Source organism: Phocoena phocoena, chromosome 2, assembly GCF_963924675.1.
Source record: "Phocoena phocoena chromosome 2, mPhoPho1.1, whole genome shotgun sequence".
Taxonomy (NCBI): domain Eukaryota; kingdom Metazoa; phylum Chordata; class Mammalia; order Artiodactyla; family Phocoenidae; genus Phocoena; species Phocoena phocoena.
In genome coordinates this window covers 170926932-170939190 of record NC_089220.1, presented here as the reverse complement: position 1 = coordinate 170939190, position 12259 = coordinate 170926932, and the positions used below count along the sequence as shown (strand labels likewise).

Sequence of the window (12259 nt, the reverse complement as noted above, 5' to 3'; positions counted from 1 at the left end):
GTAGTCCTGATGACCTACATCTCCCATGAGTCACACAGAGTTACAGCCAGCCTGGCCCTTTAACCCAAGTAATCCCACAGTGGTTATCCCTCGGTCTGCCCACACTTGCCGCCTTTTTTTTTTTTTTTTAAATTTATTGATTGATTGTTTGGGTGCACTGGGTCTTAGTTGTGGCAGGTGGGCTCCTTAGTTGTGGCTTGCCAGCTCCTTAGTTGCAGCATGTGGGCTCCTTAGTTGCAGCAGGCAGGCTCCTCCTTAGTTGCAGCTCCAGGACTCCTTAGTTGGGGCACGTGGGCTCCGTAGTTGCGGCAGGCAGGCTCCTTAGTTGCAGCATGCAAACTCCTAGTTGCGGCATGCATGTGGGATCTAGTTCCCTGACCAGGGATCGAACCCAGGCCCCCTGCGTTGGGAGCGTGGAGTCTTAGCCAGTGTGCCGCCGGGGAAGTCCCACACCTGCCTTCTTTCTGCTGCCCACATTTGCACTGCATGACCCATGCCCTGATTCAGTCCTGGTCTCGGCCTCCACCCGGGCCACTGCAGTGGCCTCCAGCTAGTGTGCTGGTGTCCGCTCGCTGAGCTAGCGTTGGCGCTGGAGTTGAGAAGATCAACCAGATGTCCCATCTCTTGTGTCTCCTCCCAACACACCTTGCACTGAGCTGCCCGAGTGATCTTCTTGGAGCAGAACCCTTTGCCCACAGAGTGAAATCCCACCTCCTTACGCAGCATGCCCCGGCCTCCTGACCTGGCCTCAACCTCCCTCCTAAGGGCTCTTCTCCTCCATGTCTTGTGTTCTAGCCTAACTGAATTTCTTTTTCTATTTTCCACCTGAGATGTCCCACCCCATCTTCCCAATCTCTCTTTAAATTCTCCTTGGACATCAAGACCTACTTCAAGGCCACACCCTCCAGGAGGTCTTTTCTGTGTCTTCCCTGGAGACGAGATTCATGCCAGTGTCTTGTCCTTCACCTTCAGCTGCCAAGGGACCCCCGACTCAGAGGGGTCACCAGTCCATAGTGTGGCCAGGGGCTGGGACCCAGCTGGAGGAGAATCGCTGGAGCCATCAGTTCTTCTCTCTCTTCCTTTTACCGGGGTGGGACTAAGAACCCAGAAGAGATGAGACTCTCAGCTGACTGTGTGGTCACGAGATGCAGTGGGTCTGTAATTACACCAGGTCATCTGCAAGCCCAGGTTCGAAGGGAACAGAAGGTATGAGTCAGAAAAGGGAGCTAGTTGGTAGCAGGCCAGAGAGAAGCAGACCGCAGACCGGGATTTGTGGAGTCATGTTAATGGCACAGCGTTCGGGTGAAATCCACAAACTCCTGCCACGTGGTCCCAGAGCTGCTCTGAGCCCAGACCCAGGCGTTCCCGTGCCTTCCACACACACCCCGCCCCCGGCTCCAGCCTTGGATTCCACACATCCTGTCTCCCTTATGCCCCCTCCTGTCCTTATCAGTAACCAGGAGGATGGATTAAAACAGCCCTCCAGCTGGGGGTTCTGTATCCGATGCCGCCCCTTCTGCCATATTTGGTAGTAATATCTTACCTCCCGGACTAAAACGGAAAAACCTGAAGAACCAGGAGGGGGTCACGTTCACCTTAGCATCCCCAGGGCCTGGCCCCATGCCCGCCTTCGGATCCGTACACAATGAGCAATTCACTGAAGGGTTGAGTAAATATTTAAAAACTGTCCAAATCCCACCTTTCTTTGCACTTCCTGTATAGATCACTCAAGCTCGGGTTAATTATTTTCTTTGTTGTGGCTGCTAAGAGGACCGTTCACATGTACACACACGCACAGAAACATGCAGAGTATCTGAATAACTCTCTGTAAGGAGCAGGAAGTATGGTCGTGTTAGAAACCCAAGGCTGTAAGACATTCAGGGCAGTTTCCGTCATGGTAGTTTTTGTTATGGTTAATTTATTCAGTCTAGTGTATTACTTCCCTCCTCTATGTAACCGGAAACTGATGAACCATTTATTTCTCCCTTGCCAAAAATCTCATTTACATTCCAGCTTTTTAAAATTGTCTACATTTTAATTTTTTAACTTATGCTACTTCGTGAGTTAAATTATTGCTAGTTGTACTTTTCCTTGTCTCAGTAGAGTTGAGGCACGGCAGGAATAACACTGGGTGAATTTGTTTCATGTTTTCTCACCAGTTGGAAGGAGAGCCACGTGTAGATGATGTTTGGTCTTTGCAGTTCTGTTCCATAAAGCGAATACAGAACTGAATTTCTAAATAATATATCAAATTTTTATTCTCAAACTGGTCAATTGTCGGTGCATTTATTATTTTTTTAATGGAATCAGAGGAGAAAAACATAAACTCTTGCTGATCAGAAATGTAAGTACTGTCAGCCGTTTGAGTTTTTGTGTGTTGCTTGGATGTTACCGTGTGTCAGATGATCCCCCCAAGGAAATGGGGAGGTAGTGTGATGACAGTTTGACAAAGCCTCACCCGTGTTATGTGCATAGTTTTGGGTGATGCCCCGTTGTTTGGTTTTACGTGACACTGAAGCAAAAGATTTGAAAGCACAAAGGCCACTGGGTGAGAGAGGTGGAGACAGGAGAGGCAGGGGTGTTCTCTATGGGAAGATGTTTAATGCTTCAGGTGAAGTTTTTGTTTTGAAATGTTTACAACCAAATAAACTAGAATAAGCTCATGGTTAATGAGAGCTTTCCTTAAAGAATAAAAGACTACTCACTTGTTTTCCTCTCTCTAGGTATGGTATCTATTTAAATTCTGACCATACACACCCTAAAACTATTCCCATCAGACGAGGTGGGATTATGTGCAGTGCCTTCACACACACACACACACACACACACACGTACACACACACAGTAAATGCATGTTTCCAATGGAACTGGCCTTAGCATTCGATTTCATTTGAAAAGTGAGGGAAGTGATTGCGTTGTCATTGTTGACACTATTTTATATAGAAAAACTGGAGCAGTCTTATGGTAACAGTGTGGTGAAGGGGAAGGGCCAACATAGTCATTGATTAACTACGTATAGGGATCTTTCCCAACAGAGGCTGTGTCTAAAAGTATGCCCGTTATCACAGAATGCTTGCAAATTGCTTTTACATTTTCTTCTACATTTTTTTATTGAAGTATAGTTGATTTACAATGTTCCATTAGTTTCAGATATACAACATAGTGATCTGATATTTTTATATATGATACTGCATTTAAAGTTATTATAAAATATTGGTTATATTCCGTATGTGGTATCTTATATCCCGTACCTTATTTATTTTATACCTAGTAGCTTATACCTCTTAATCCCCTACCCCTGTCTTGCCCTTCTCCCCAGTGGAAACCGTGAGTTTGTTCTCTGTATCTACAAGTCTGTTTCCGTTTTGTTATAGTCATTCATTTGTTTTAGTTTTTATATTCCACATATAGGTGAAAACATACAGTATTTGTCTGTCTCACTTCATTAAGTTTAATACCCTCTCGGTCCATCCATGGTGCTGCAAATGGCATTATTTTGTTCTGTTTGATGGCTGAGTAGTATTCCACTGTGTCTATGTACCACATCTTTATCCATTCCTCTGTTGATGGACGCTTAGGTTGCTTCCACATCTTGGCTACTGTAAATAACGTTGCTATGAGCATTGGGGTGCATGTGTCTTTTTGAATTAGTGTTTTCATTCCATTTTCTTCGGATATATACCCAGGAGTAGAATTGCTGGATCATATGGATCATATGATCATATGGCTTTTAAACTTTGCAGTGAGATCATAGGAGAGTGGGAAGAGAGAACACTTGTCAATTGCTTTATGAGGATCATTTTCTTTGAGAGTTTTTTGTACTTTGCTGAGGAACTGGAAGCTTTCAAGGAGGAGTTTGATGGTGATTCCAAAATGTAACCTCACGACGATGAACCATAAGGTAGGAGTCGTTGCTCTACTGCCGGCTCTCTCAGACCTTCACACTGTCTCGGGAGAAACGGCACGTTGTCGACTCAGAATGTGATGACGGTAAATAAGAAAGTCCCGTCAAGATGCCCCGGGCTGCTCGTGGCTGCACTGTCATCAGGCCAGCTGGCACCACCCAAACCAGTGTCCATCCCGCGGGGCCTCTGCGCTGCTCTCTTTACGGTCCCCAGGACAGTCCCCTTTCTGTTCCCCAGGCAGTGCTGTCAGACTCGCCCACGCTCTGCACACACTCCCGACCTGCGTGCCCTCTTCTTAGCCATGACCTTGACGATGGTTCCAGGGAACACAGAGGCCATCGGGGAAGGCTGCTTTCTGTGGCCTGCTTTTCTGCATCCCCTTCTAAGGGGACATTGTGACGTGTCTCCCTGTGGCTCCTCTCCCACCAGGAGCCTCTTCACATCACAATCCCTCGTCTAATCTCCTCCCCTCCCACCTCCCTCTCTTTGTGCCGAATCTTCCATCTTTCTCCTCTGGTTCTTTCTCAGCTCCCAGAATTACGAAGCCCGCCCTTCCAGGGAAACCCATCTTAATCCCTATTCCTCACTTCCTTTCCCACTCAAACTTCGGAGCCGTCTGCCCTCGAGAATTTCCTTTAGGGATTTCTCGTGCCAGCTCCGGTGGCCTCGTCCTCCCTGCATCCCCGAGCTGGGGTCCTTCCTCCTGCACTTCCCCTCCCTCCTTGTCTCCTGTTCACCGCTTCCCAGTCTCCTTCCCGGTTCTCCCTTCCCCGCCTCGCCCACATTCCAAAAGTGGCTTTCAGCTCCAGCCACCTCCTGTGTTTTCTTCCCCGAGCTACATCATTTCTCACCGAACATCTCACAAGAGCCTGACTGATGCTCTGACTCTAGGATTTCTCTACCCACAGCCACCCCTCAGCTCTGCTATCGGAATTGGGTAAAAACGAACACGATTCCTTCATTCCTGTTCCAAGAACCCCCGGAGACTCTCGCCCCTGCAGGTCGCCTCGAGTTCAGACTCCTGACCCCGGTGCACCAGGCCCTTCACGAGACTCCCCCTCTGTCCGGAGCCCACGCAGCCTGCACGGGGCTCACGGGGAGGCCTTGGCCTCTAGCCACGGTCCAGATGTCTGTCACCCCTGGAATTTCTCTCCTGGGTGGTTGATGGTTCTCTGCTGAAGTGTCTCCTGTACTTTTTGGGCGTAACCCTCTGTTTAGGCATCAAAACGGTATGACGATTCAGCCATTGCCATGACTACCTTCTCTACCCTGGAGTCCCAGGATGTCAGGACCTTCATCCTCTTCCCCATCATGTTTCCTGTGCCCCGCGGCAGAGGAGTCTCTGTCCGTGTCGTCTGGGTCATTCTGAGGACGCTCAGAGTATCTTGTGGAATCCTCTCAGTCAGGGGCAGTTTCCCCCCAGGGGCATCTGGCAATGTCACAGCTTGGGAGCCACTCCTCGCATCTAGTGGGTAGATGCCACAATGCACAGGACAGCCCCTGTCCCCCAGCAAAGAAGTACCTTTGTGGCCCAAAACGTTAATAGTGCTGAGAATGAGGGATGGCGACCTAGTCAGAATTGAGACAGACCATTCCTAGGACCCAGTGAGTTGCCCGGAATAAGTCATCTTTACATTTAATCCTATAAGCGTTCCCAGAACGTGGTGCCATGGGTTTCACAGAACACCTGCTCTTAAGGAGCTGCCATCTAAACGGGGAACGGCGACGGGAAATTATTGCTGATCCCGTACCTGGTATGTACCAGGAGGCAGCGTGAGGCATCGTATCAATGCACGTGTGTTCTGAGCTAACATCCTAGCAGCCATATCATGAGACAGGTGTGGGCCACACCCACTTTCCAGATGAAGAACCCAAACCCCAAAGTCACTCAGCTCAAAGGTGGTGGAGGAGAGATAGAAACAGAGAGAGATACACAGTGATGCTCCTACACATGTCCTCTTCTCGTGGCGCCTCTGGTTAGGGAGATGCTCAAATACACAAATAAGTACAATACCAGGTGCAGGAAGATGGGTTCTGTAAGAGACGCACAAGTGGAGTTTAGAGCTTGGGGTGGGATCCAGAAAGGCCACACAGGAGAGGTGGCATTGGAGGTGCACCATGCATGACGGGTAGGATCTGCAAATAGAGGCGACGCGGAGAAGCTCCAGATGCGGGGAAGAACGTGAGCTCGTGTGCAGAAGCAGAGCTGCGTGGGCCAGAGGATCAGGGCCGTGGGCAATAATAGCAGAGCATCTGTTCTGACGTGGGCAGGTGTGCTAGGAAGGGACGCAGAGGTCGGAATTCAAAGAATTCATTTCTGCCTCGTGCAAACAGAATGACTGTGAGCCTCTCTGGGCCTCAGTTTCCTACCCCGTAAAGAGAGGAGAGAGCTCCTTCTTCACGGGATTGTTATAGGTTTGGTTTTTTTTTTTAATTTTTATTGGAGTCTAGTTGATTTACAATGTTGTGTTAGTTTCAGGTGTACAGCAAAGTGAATCAGTTATACACATACGTATATCCACTCTTTTTTAGATTCTTTTTCCATATAGGCCCTTACAGAGTATTGAGTAGAGTTCCCTGTGCTATACAGTAGGTCCTTATTAGTTACCTATTTTATATATAGTAGTGTGTATATGTCAATCCCAATCTCCCAATTTATCTCTCCCCCCTTATCCCCAGTAACCATAAGTTTGTTTTCTGCATCTGTGACTGTTTCTGTTTTGTGAACAAGTTCATTTGTACCCTTTTTTTTAGATTCCACACATAAGCGGTATCATAGGATATTTGTCTTCCTCTGTCTGACTTACTTCACTCAGTATGACAATCTCTAGGTCCATCCCTGTCACTGCAAATGGCTGCATTATTGTGTTCTTTTTTATGGCTGTGTAATATTCCATTGTGTACATGTACCACACCTCCTTTATCCCGCTGTAGATTATTAAGTGAAATAATGTGTATGTAAGATCTTTGTAAATTCTGAAGTGCTGAACTACACCTCCCATGAGAGAAGTGGGGCAGCAGTTCGGGTCTGTGTTGGTCTATGATGGTTACCGCTGTTAATTTGGGAAGCGGTGGATCCATTGAAGGTTTCTGGGTGGGGAAAGGCGGTGATGAGAGTGGAACTGGAGAACCATCAGTAGATGAGGCGGGAAGGGGGTGAGGCTGAAGCACAGGGGAAGTTAGGAGACTTTTGCAATAGTTGAGGGGTCACGTCACAGGGTAGTGTAGGGTGGAGGCAGGACGGAGGGAAAAGAAGATGCTAGAAACGTTGATAAGGGAAGATTGGGCCGTCCTGGCACTTGTGTGACGAAAAGCGATGGTGGCAACCTGGAGTCAAACACAGGTGTCGGGGAGGAGCGGGGCTTTGTTAAGTTGGACAGAAGGTAGTGATGACTTCAGTGTCTGACGGGCATCTGAATCGAGGTGCAGAGGAGGCGGCGGGAATGCAGGCGTGGAGTCCCCGGCACGACCGGAAGGCAACTGGTGAGGCTCCAGCAGGGAGGAGAGTCAGGCAAGTCAGGAGAGAGTCAGGAACAGCAGAGGCGACTGTGGTGAGCCTTCGGGAGCTCTCGCATCCGAAGCAGGAGGAGAAACAAGCACTCATAGAGGAAAAAGCCGGCTACTCTGGGGAGAGCGGAGTGCAGCACCGTGACCCCGCACGGGGGCGCGGAACAGCGCGCATCATTGTGAGTAGCTGGAGGCAGGAAGGCGAGCCAGGGTCACGGGTTTGCAGATTATACAGTCATCAGGTGACATTTCCAAGGGCGGCGTGGGGGAGGGGGGTGAAAGCCATGTCCCTGGGCGTTGAGGGGAAAGAGAGGAGGCTTACGGGGATAAGAGCGAAAGTGGTGTCTTGCTGTGGTTTTTCTAGCTGAGGAAGAAAGGAGTATATGTGTTGGTTGGGGAGGAAAAGCTTCTGGAGAGAGGTTTTTGATGAAGGCAAGAATAGTGGATCGAGTCACGTCTTGCAATAAAACAAGCAAAAGTTAGGAAACTCGGGTTGACCTTGGGGGAGGGCAGGGGCAGAAGAGGCAGCAGAGAAGAGGGAAAAAAGATTTTAAAGTGCAGCTGGAGGGGGCTTCCCTGGTGGCGCAGCGGTTACGAATCCGCCTGCCAATGCAGGGGACACGGGTTCGAGCCCTGGTCCGGGAAGATCCCACGTGCTGCGGAGCAACTAAGCCCGTACGCCACAACTACTGAGCCTGTGAACCACAACTACTGAGCCCACATGCCGCAACTGCTGAAGCCCACGTGCCTAGAGCCCGTGCTCCCAAGAGAAGCCACCGCAACGAGAAGCCCACCCCAGTGTTTTTAGTAGAGTTGGGTCTGAGCATTTGGGGGATAATGGTGGAACCCCAAGGAGGATGGAGGATGACACAGCTGCTGTGGGGAGTGTGGAGGAGAGGCATCCACAGAAGCGGGACAGACCTGTCTCCCTCCATCCTCCTCTCCCCACCCAGTCAGGTCCCCCTCCTGAAATGTGTGGGAACTCAGCAGCTTTAATCCATAAACTTAGGCTTAAGAGCATAACCACCCCCCAACCTGACACGTACCCACTTTAGATCGTATTTACGCTGCGGCTCAGAGTACTTCGACCCTTACACCCCTCAGACGTTTCTCGGGGCATTTCATCAGGCAGAGCCCGTGCTCCTGTGTTCAGTCCCCCAGGGGCATCACAGCGTGTGTTCACAGCGTGTGTCAAAGCAGCTGGACCAGCCACGCCCTCTTCGAGTAAACCTGCCCCAGCATCGCCCCTCTGTGCCCCCCACTCCTCCAGAAGTGGGGGACAGACACGGTGTCTGTTCAGGGAGTGAATTCTTCTGCACAGAAAAGGGAAGGGGGGCAGCAGGGGAAGAGGAGTGGGGAGAGGTGCGTCTCCCACTGAAACGCATGGTGTGCCAGGGAGAGACAGAGGCAGAGACATGCACACAGAGACAAAAAGGCAGAGAGAGAAGCACGCACAGGGGCAGAGAGAAATAGTCACATACACAGAGACAGACAGAAAGACACTGAACTGTGATGATATGTGATATCACTTATATGTGGAATCTAAAAAAATAATACAAATGAATCTATTTACAAAACAGAAATAGACTCACAGACATAGAAAACAAACTCACGGTTACCAAAGGGGAAAGAGCAGGGGAGGGGGTAAGGGATAATTTAGGAGTTTGGGATTAACAGACACACACTACTATATATAAAATAGATAAGCAGCAAGGACCTACTGTATAAAACAGGGAATAATATTCAATATCTTGTAATCTATATGGAAAATAATATGAAAAAATATACATATAACTGAATGACTTTGCTGTTCACCTGAAACTAACACAATATTGTAAATAAATTATACTTCAACTAAAAAAAATGAGGAACTGGGACCTCTTTGGTGGTCCAGTGGTTAAGAATCCATCTTGCAACACAGGGGACTCCAGTTCGATCCCTGGTCGGGGAACTAAGATCCCTCATGCCACGGGGCAACTAAGCCTGCGCGCCACAACTGCTGAGGCTGCATGCCTCAACTACTGAGGCTGCATGCCTCAACTAGAGATCGCACATGCTCTGGAGCCCATGCGCCACAACTACTGAGGCTGCATGCCTCAACTAGAGAGCCCACGCGCCGCAACTGCTGAGCCTGCACAGGCGTCAGAGCGCCACAACTAGAGAGAAGGCTGCGCGCTGCAAAGAAATATCCCATGTGCCGCAACTAAGGCCCGACGCAGCCAAAAAATAAATGAGAAGAAGTAAAACCTAACATCTCTCAATAGAGTAAAAAACATTAAAAAAAAATGAGGAACCAATGACAAAAGTAGCCACCTCTTTAAAATCTCCCTCAATCTGAAAGGGATACCATTTTAAATCGAATTTAAGGAGGACTTCTTTAAACTTCAATTTATTAAAATTTAAAATCAGAAAAAAAAAAAAAAGAATGGGACTGAGACGCCCAGTGGCCCGAGAGCTGGGAACAGCCTCGGTTGTGGTGTCTGGGTCCCAGGCTGGTCCCCATAAGGCCTGGCTGGGCTAGTTTCCTGGCGCTCAGCAGGACTCCCCTTCATCTTTCAGCAACGTCCCCTTTTCCTTGGTCCAGGATGAGTGGGTTCTCTTCCTTTCAGCCAAAGGGGCCTTCACGGTGACTTCAACCTGCCCATCTCACGGGGCCCGGAGGGGCACACAGGACCCACGGTGTTCTGGGGTAACCCGCCTGGCCCCTGCTTTCTGCCTTGACCCTTGTGAGAACAAGCCCCTTTTTGCGCCATCACGCTGCAGACACGCCCTTCTGTCCTTCCTAGTAGCGAGTTCCCCGTTTGCCAGTGCATGAAACCCAGGTGGCAGCAGCATTGTTTAGGCTGAAGAACGGTGGAGAAGAGGAAACAAATCGCAGGACAGTCACTAGCATTGAAAGAAAATGATAACAGGAGGAGAGAATGTTGTCACGTAGCTGGGGGTGAGGAGATGGATGAGAAAGGGTTCGCTTTGACCTTCCGTCTCTGAGGAGAAGGAAAGAGGCAGACAGCATGTGCGGGAAGCGGGCTGGGGGAAAAGACATCGGGTGAGGCACGATGCTCGGGGCCGGCGTGGAGAACGCCCCACCCCCTGCGAGCATGAGGCATCTGAGCCCTGCGCAGACCGAGGAGGTGACAGCAGGAAGGCGTTGCTGTCATGTGAAATCAGAGGACGAAAAGAGCAGACTCGCAAGAGCTGAAAGTGAGAAGATTCAGCTATGTGGATGCCGGTGCATCGCAGAGTTTTGTTTTAGGGACCAAGAAAGGGCATCGATGGTCTAGAACAGGACCGACGTCCATGTCCACTTAACTTCAGATAGGACTGTTGTGAGTTTGGGCACCTGGCTCCCATGGGATCTAGAGCTGGGCCAGTGTTTATGGAGAGCCAGTCATCTGAGAAATGCAGTCAGTGATTTTCAGGTGCCGTCATGACCGCCTTGGTCATACATGGTCAAGGCAGCCCACCCCGTAAGTCTGTGTTGGTGGTGAGTCCATTTTGTGGGCTCACCTGTCAGAAGAGACTTGGATTAGTTGATCCTTGGAGCTCCAGAGCTCCGTTATTCTAGAACACTGCTTTTTATTTTATTTTATTTTGCAGTTTGCAGGATCTCAGTGCCCTGACCAAGGATTGAACGCGGGCCCTCGGCAGTGAAAGCAGAGTCCAAACCACTGGACCTTCAGAGAATTCCCCTAGAACACTTCTTGATAGGCTTATTCCTCCCTTAAAAGTTTCTTTTTTAAAAAAATATTTATTTATTAATATCTTCGGTTGCACCGGGTCTTAGTTGCAGCAGGCAGGCTCCTTAGTTGTGGCTCGAGGGCTCCTTAGTTGCAGCACACGGGCTCCCCAGTTGCGACATTCAGACTCCTAATTGTGGCATGCATGTGGGATCTAGTTCCCTGGCCAAGGATCGAACCCGGGCCCCCTGCATTGGGAACGCGGAGTCTTAACCACTGTGCCACTAGGTAAGTCCCCTTTAAAAGTTTCTGATCCAGGGTGAAGAGGAACCTTGGTGTAGACATAAAGACCATGAACTCTGGGCAGGGCTGTTGTGTCAGGACATCCTTGGGTGGGGAAGAGGAAGCCCCCAGCCGACCACAGGGAAACGTGGCCTCCCTCAAGGCTGGGGTGGGATATATGATGACCAGAACATCAGGGCAGACCACCACGTTTGAGGAACCACTTTATTTATTTTTTTAATTAATTAATTTGATTTTGGCTGCGTTGGGTCTTTGTTGCTGCACCCGGGCTTTCTCTAGTTGTGGCGAGCGGGGGCTACTCTTCGTTGCGGTGCCTGGGCTTCTCACTGTGGTGGCTTCTCTTGTTGCGGAACGCGGGCTCTAGGCACACGGGCTTCAGTAGTTGTGGCACACGGGCTCAGCAGTTGTGGCTTGCAGGCTCAGTAGTTGTGGTGCACGGGCTTAGTTGCTCCGTGGCATGTGGGATCTTCCCTAGAGCAGGGCTCGAACCCGTGTCCCCTGCATTGGCAGGCAGATTCTTAACCACTGCACCACCAGGGAAGTCCAAGGAACCACTTTATTTTAACCCAGAGAGATGTGTACTTCCATCGGGAAATGCTCCAACTCCCATCTCTATTCATTTTTGTCTTCACAATGTTTTTGCTGGTTGTGTGTGCAAACTGATATAGCACGTCTGCGTCTTGTGACCCTCGCTACAGCAATAGATAAAAACGGGTTCAGGTTTTACAGTCAAAATAAGACCTGGAGCAAAGTCAAACTGCATATGGTGTCCCAAGGTAACTGCGTAACAGGGTCACTGGCTCAAGCCATCCTGCAGAGTTGAGTTTGCTGAAAAGAGCAGTTCTCACATCCTTTCAAGAGGCTCAC

At 49.6% G+C, this 12259-nt stretch overlaps 1 protein-coding gene across 2 annotated transcripts in view; it reads left to right on the top strand.

Moving 5' to 3' along the window:
- The window catches only part of FAM171A1 (family with sequence similarity 171 member A1), a 124932-nt gene that overhangs the window by 77691 nt on the left and 34982 nt on the right, over positions 1–12259 (top strand). The gene's annotated exons all lie outside the window — the stretch shown is intronic.